General features: G+C 45.9%; 1 long non-coding RNA gene across 3 annotated transcripts; it reads left to right on the plus strand.

The window, feature by feature from the left end:
* Positions 1 to 270: 270 nt before the first annotated feature.
* LOC118971275 (uncharacterized) lies at positions 271 to 5,827 on the plus strand. Of its 3 annotated transcripts, XR_012133419.1 has the most exons (4): positions 271 to 686; positions 834 to 1,184; positions 3,106 to 3,245; positions 4,087 to 5,827. It is a non-coding gene; the product is annotated as an uncharacterized lncRNA (long non-coding RNA). The 3 variants fall into 3 exon arrangements; XR_005059642.2 differs by having other exon boundaries at positions 834 to 3,245; XR_005059643.2 differs by having other exon boundaries at positions 987 to 3,245.
* Positions 5,828 to 6,763: the final 936 nt, after the last annotated feature.

A 6,763-nucleotide genomic window follows, 5' to 3' on the forward strand; every position in this document is an offset into this window, starting at 1 on the left:
CTGACCAAATTCCCTTGGCATCACAATACAGGGACACACAAGTAGTTAATGAGTAACTATTATGTGTCTAGTGCAATGCTGGGAGCCATGTACACATGAGAAAAGTCAAAGACATTGTTCCTCACCCCAAGAAATTTAACATTGCAAATAAAATTCATATATAAAGGGACTATACACCCATTTATCAGTCAAACATGGTAACAGCTGGGCCAAGAATATCATTCCTTGGGAAGACTGCTGAGATCACAGTGATGTGTCCCAGATGTAGGTGGGGGGAGGATTGGAAGGTTCAAAGAGCAGCTGCCAGGTCAAGGGCACCCCGTAAGAGAAGAAGTCGGCTGTAGTTAGCATCCCCAGCCTTCCCCTGCCCACCCGCCACACACCCATGTTCTGGCAACCTGGGGAACTGCCAGGTGGCTGGGAGCCCTCCGCACAGCAGCCCTCAGGGCCAGCGAGTGTGTCCTTGGTGGTGTTACCAGGAACTGTCCTTTCAAAGGAGGGAGTTGCTATCCTGCTGGGCTTGGAGCAGAAGTGTGGGGAAGAGGGAAGGAGTGTAATTTACCTGCCTATGAGTGATGGAGGCATTAGAGGACCTGGTCCCTTCCAGGCCCCAGACTCATCTTTCACTTTTTCTGTGAAAAGGAGGATGCTGCTTCTTCATTGGATGAGCTTTAAGACTTCAACAGGTAAATGGGGAAATTATATTACGTTTCAAATGTTATTTGAGAGAGAGAACTGTGGTTATCAGATGATAATAGTGCTGGATATAGTTTTTATTTTCTGTTGAGCATTTCTTTTATGGATAACAGCCAGTTGATGACCTGTACTTGCAGGCCTGCAGGCCCAGCCTGCCTCCTACTCTGGGACCAGTCCTGACTCACTGGAGGGGTTTAGGGGCTCACTAATGGCTGACGTCAGTGGATACATCACATGCCAGGTAATTCTCTTTACATTTTGTCTATTATCTCTCTCCATCCTCTTTCCAGGGTAAGCACTGCAATGATTATACTGAAGCAGAGAAGGCCTCTGCCAAGATCACACGGGTAGCAAGTGGTAGAGCCAAGATTCACCTCAGGAAGTCCTATCCCAGAACCCTGTGGAAACCTGTCTGCTGAAGAGCTTCCCTCCCTGACCCATGCCAGCCTCCTGGGTCACCCCTGCCCTCTTCTACTCTGAGCATCCAGGTGTGAGAAACTACTTTCCACTCTTGCCTCTGGGTCTTTGCACATGCTGTTCCTTCTTCCCTAGAGTACCTTCCTTCCTTTACTTGAACAACTTTAACTTATTGTTTAGAGTACATACCCCCTGGGAAAGCACTTTCTGAGTCTGTGTCTGAACTGGTGTCCTCACTCTGAGCTCCTGAAGTGCTTCCTGGCTCTGTACTGGAATTGCCTTTTGGCACTGGTCTGTTGCTGTTAGCGTGAACACTGTGTACATTTCACTCCATATTGCTCTTGCTCACTATTGTGCCCTGAGTGGTTAGCACAGTGTCCACATTCATGCTGGGTGGAGAATAAGTTCCTGAACGACTGCTCCGTACCATGTGGCTGAGTGTACCTGCCTTTATGGGGTTACGTGTCATGAGGCCACTGAGGCAGGCTTCCAGGGTGAGACCGAGAAGATGGTGCCAGTGAGAGAGCAGAAGGGAGGGGGCCCACCCTTTGCTAAGCCCTTGAAGTGTATTGCACATGATCACCTCAGGGGCCAGTGACCAGGAGACTAGCTGGGACCACCCAGCAGCTGACAGCACCCAGTGATGGTCCCCCCTGATTGAGAAGGCTCCCTGCCTCTGCAGGATGGGGAGGGAAGCACATTCCAAAGGCAACTTGACAGAAAAGGGAGAAAGGGCTCTCCAGCTTCCTTTGCAGCTAATGCACTGGTTTTTGCTGGCATGCTGTATTTTTTAATTTAGCTCGGTGCTGGAAGAGCTTGCCCAGTTGAATAAGCAGGGGAAAACTCATGGCCTGAGTCAATCACAGACCACATCAAACAAAGCAAGACTTTCAACCCAGGGGAGATTTTTGCCTTTCCTGGCAGGGACAGCAGCCATGAGAATTACAAAGGATTTTGGTCAAGGGAATGCAATGAACATTCTGTTCTGGAAGTCCTGGGGCCCTGAATAGCTTGGAGGAGAGACAACAAATGCATTGCTCAAGGTCACAACCATGTTTCTCTCTGGCTTAGTGTCAAGAGGGCCCTAGGAAGCTTTATAGGTCAGTGCAGGTTATTGGAAGGACAGTGTTCCCACAAGCATCCTGACCCCCAGTCCAGAGCTCTTACTACCCCCCCCCCCCCCCCAGTTAACAGTACCCTCCACCACTGAGGTGCCTTCAGAATGTCATCTTTCACCTGGGACTGGAGAGGTGCTCTGTATCACCCATACAATCTCTCCAGACTCAAGGTCAAGCTCTGCCTCTCAGCAAGGGAGCATCATGGGCCTTTGATGTAAAGGCCATCCATATGGTATTTTGAGTTTACTGAGTAGCAGCTGAGATCCACTTGCAAAATTATTTCAAGAACCTAATTGGATGAGCCTCATACCCCATTTTCATAAAATCTTTTCATAAACAATTAACTGATGATGCAAAATGAAAATGTTGCCTGTTGGCTGTTGCCCACATTACAAGTTACCTCTACTGCTTGAATGAAGGTCACAATGTCGCTATTAACATTTGGGACTTGGATCTCCTAAGTTTGCTCTTTGAATATTTGAGTAAATAATCTTCATTTTTTAAAAATATTTTTTATTGAGGTATAATTTATACAGAGTGAAACACTCAAACCTAGCCTATAGTGTTTGATGAGTTTTGACAAATATATACACAGTGGAACCACCACACCAATCAAAGACATAAAACATTTCTATTACCTAGAAATCTCCCTCTTGCCCTTTTCAATCAATCTCAACTGTTCTGACTTCTATCACTGTAGATTGGTTTTGTCTCTATAGTGTCTGTTATGGATTGAATATGTGTCCCTGTAAAATTTGTAAGTTGAAATCTTAACCCCAGGGTGGTTATACTAGGAGACAGGGCCTTTGAGAAGGCACTGGGGGGTGAAAGTGGAGCCCTTATGAATGAGATTGGTGCCCTTATAAAATAAAAGGGATCCCAGAGAGATCCTGCCCCTCTCCCACCATGTGAGGACACAGCAAGAAGACGACTCTCTATGAACCAAGGAGCACATTCCAACCAGACATGGAACCTGCCAGTGCCTTGATCTTGGACTTCCCACCCTCCAGAATGGTGAGAGATCAATTTCTGTTGTTTATAAGTCACCCAGGCTATGGTATTCTGTTATAGCAACCCAAACTAAGACGTGTCATATAATGGAACCATCATACAGTACATAGTCTTTTGAGATCAGTTGCCTTTGCTCAGCACAATATCTGGGAGGTTCATCTATGTTGTCCCTTGTGTCATCAGTTCCTCCTTTTTTACTGCAGAAGAGTTATCCATTGTATATGTGTTTTGCAGTTTGTTCATCCATTCATCTGTTGATGAGCATTTGGGTTTCCAGTTTTGGCCTATTAAAGTAAAGTTGCTATGAACATTTATGTACAAGTTTTTGTGTGGGGTAGATAGAATTTTCATTTGTCTAAGGTAAAAATACATAAGAGCGTAATTCTTGGGGCATAAGATAGGGGTATGTTGAACTTTATAAGAAACATGGGATTTGTTTTTTATGTCACCTTCCTGAAAGGATATATAGAAATTAGCTTGCAAAGACCTCACCAAAACCACACCAGGGAGAAGATGGTAACAGAGAAGTGACATCACTTATTTTTAAAGGCTGTTTTAACCAACTCCTGAATTAACGAACTCCTGCATAGGTTTTGTAGTTGATGTTGACTTTGAGCTGACCCAGGGAAAAGTTTAATCACATTAATAGTGGAAACGGACTAAGCAGAGTGGTAATACTGAAATACACAGAAAGTTATTGACGCCAGAAGGTTTACCAAACCTTGTGGAAATTTGCCTTAGCTCAATCAATTACAGTTTAGCAAGGTGATTTATTGAGAATGTAAACTATGGAAAGGTCACCCTTTGAAAAGCTAATCTGAGTTCTGAATTTTCACTGCTGCAGATTCTGTCTTACCCCAGGAAAAATGAACAGGCCTTCCTGGGATTTGAGGATCAGCCTGTCTGGGCTTTTTCTCTCTGCTAGATGTATCATCAAGCCACATTGTACAAGAAAGCCACCTGAGAAAGCTTTGTGTTCAGGAGGTTAGACCAGAGGAAGGGGTCTGACTCTGAGCGGACCCCTAGGAACTGGAGCAAAGGGGTCTGACCGCAGCTGTTCCCTCATGGAGGAGCCCTAAAGCCCTGGGGTGCCCTGCTTCTCTTGACAAGACCTCAGAGGAAGAGGCTGCAGGATAGCTGGTGGGGCCAGGAACGAGGAATCATGGCCAAGGAAACGTACGTGAGAGGCTGGACAAGCATAGTCCCCACCAGGAAAGTGGGCCCATCGGAGGGGAAAGCTCAAGCAGGAGACTGCATTTGTTGAATAGCAGCATTAAGCAGGTTCCTGGGAGGGCCCAGGAGACCAAGCTGCAGATGCTGCCTTTCCCAGCAATGTCACTGTCCTCTGTCCTCAGTGATGAATCATTGTTCAGCATCCTCGAAATCCTTCCTGTACTAGAGTTTTATACTCACACCCTTGGCCCCGTGACTTTGCAGTGCTATCCATTAGTGTGTGTGGAGGGGGCCTCCCACCCCCAGCACGGTGGCATGGCCATGCAACTGGCTTCTGTCAAGGGTGTGCAGACAAGAATGACTCCAGGGGTCTCCAGAGGCATCAAGTTTCTCAGTTCAACTTCTGGTGCTCCTGCCATTTGCTGGGCAAAGAACATGCCCTAGGAGAGTTGGTCCAAGGCAAATGTGGAGACGAGTGGATATTAGCCGACTTGAAGCCTTAATCCTAGCCTGGCAGACCTGTAGCCTCAAGCAGAGTTTTCCCAGACAACCTACAGGCCTGAAAGCAAGAAAAAGAAATGCTCTTCGTTGTATGCCATCAAGGTTTGGTATGGTTTGTGATGCAGAATTATTAAAGCATTTGCTGACTGATGTGTGCACTAATACCATTCTCCCCTCTTTTGTAATAATGTAAATCCCAACGTTTAACAGGCTGTTTGGAATCAGGCTAAGTTCCCCAGCCTTCCTTGCAGCTAAGTGTGGCCGTGTTACTGAGGTCTGGTTAATGAAATGTTAGTAGAAGTGTTGTATGGTAGTTTCCAAGACCCTCCCTGAAGGCCTGTGGCATGAAGTATTCATCCTTTCCTGCATCCTGCTATCTGGAACAAGGATATGATGGCTGGAGCTCTAGCTGACATTTTGGCTCCTGAGATAGGCCATATCCCTAAGAAGATGGGGTGGTAAATCACCTGGACTATTCTGTGAGAGAGAAATACATAAATTGTGTTCTTTCTTTAAGCTTCTTTATCTCTAAAATTCCCCTACTGAGCTTACTCCTGACAGTTCTCAAGACAGTTTTTACTAAATCTGATAGCTAATTATGACGTTACTTTGAAGCAGAGTGTCCTGTAGCCACGATCAACTGTTAATACTAATCAACTGTTTGATACTAACCAAAATGGATACACACTAAACAGTTAAAAATACATCTCCTGGGAAGGAGGATGGGGCGGGGGTAGGGAGGGTGACTGATAACGGATATGGGTTCTTTTGGAGGGAATACAAATGTTCTAATATGAGATAGTGGCGATGGCCACACAACTCTGTGAATATGTGAAAACCAACAGAAGTGTATACTTTTACAAGGTTCAGTCTCATGGTATGTAGTTATGTCTCAATAAACATAAAAATCAGTCACCTGTTCATCGTTTATACCATTGTGAGGCAGGTACTATCATTTCCCCCTATATCACAGCTCATGAAGCCGTGGCCCAGAGAGCTTACGTGTCCCCTAATCTCATTAACCTCATCAATGTCAGAGATGAGACCAGAGCTCGGGTCTCCTGACCCAGCACCCTTACTGACTCCCCCTGACCCCCGCCTGAGGGCCACAGGGGAACCGCACTCAGGGACTATGTAGGCAACACTGAGTTGTAAATGTAATTTGTTTTTATTTTTCTTTTTAGCACCTTCTGTGCTGGCACCTCTTCCCTCCAGTGACCCTCCATTATATGCCAACTACTCTGCTTGTTCAGGGTCCCAGCCCACTCTATTTTACAAACTTTCTTGCCAAGAATTATAAAAAAATTCAACTGATATGAACCAGCATAGATGACAGACGCAAGTAGTGTTTCCCACATTGCCAGATACCCCAGCTCTCAAATGCCCCTGCCTCCTTCTACCCCCACCTAGGGTGGCCAGAGGGCCAGGGCATCTTCCTTTGGGGCTCCATCATCTGGGGGACTTTTGATTGACAGAACACACATTTATGGGAGGTCTTCTGTGAACCAGCAGTTGTGATGAATGCTTAAATATATTCTTATTTAAACTTCCCTGCAATCCATTGACCATGTGCATTGATGAGCCCATTTTACAGAGAAGGAAACTGAAGCTCAGAGAGGATCGGTAACCCTCCCAAGTTCTCACAGGTAGGGAGTGACCAAGTCAGGGTTCGAACCCAAGTCTTCTAATGCTAAGTCCAATATTCTTTTCCTTATCATGTGCAGGCATTGTTCCCTGGTATCCCCCTGGGGTCTACCACTGGCCTAGAACACAAGAGGAGTTCAAGGAGGGAATAAAAAAGAAATAAAGGAAATCCAACCTTGGCCAGCTTGCCCAAAGGCCTTTTT

The sequence above is a fragment of the Manis javanica genome, chromosome 1 (assembly GCF_040802235.1).
Source record: "Manis javanica isolate MJ-LG chromosome 1, MJ_LKY, whole genome shotgun sequence".
Lineage (NCBI taxonomy): Eukaryota > Metazoa > Chordata > Mammalia > Pholidota > Manidae > Manis > Manis javanica.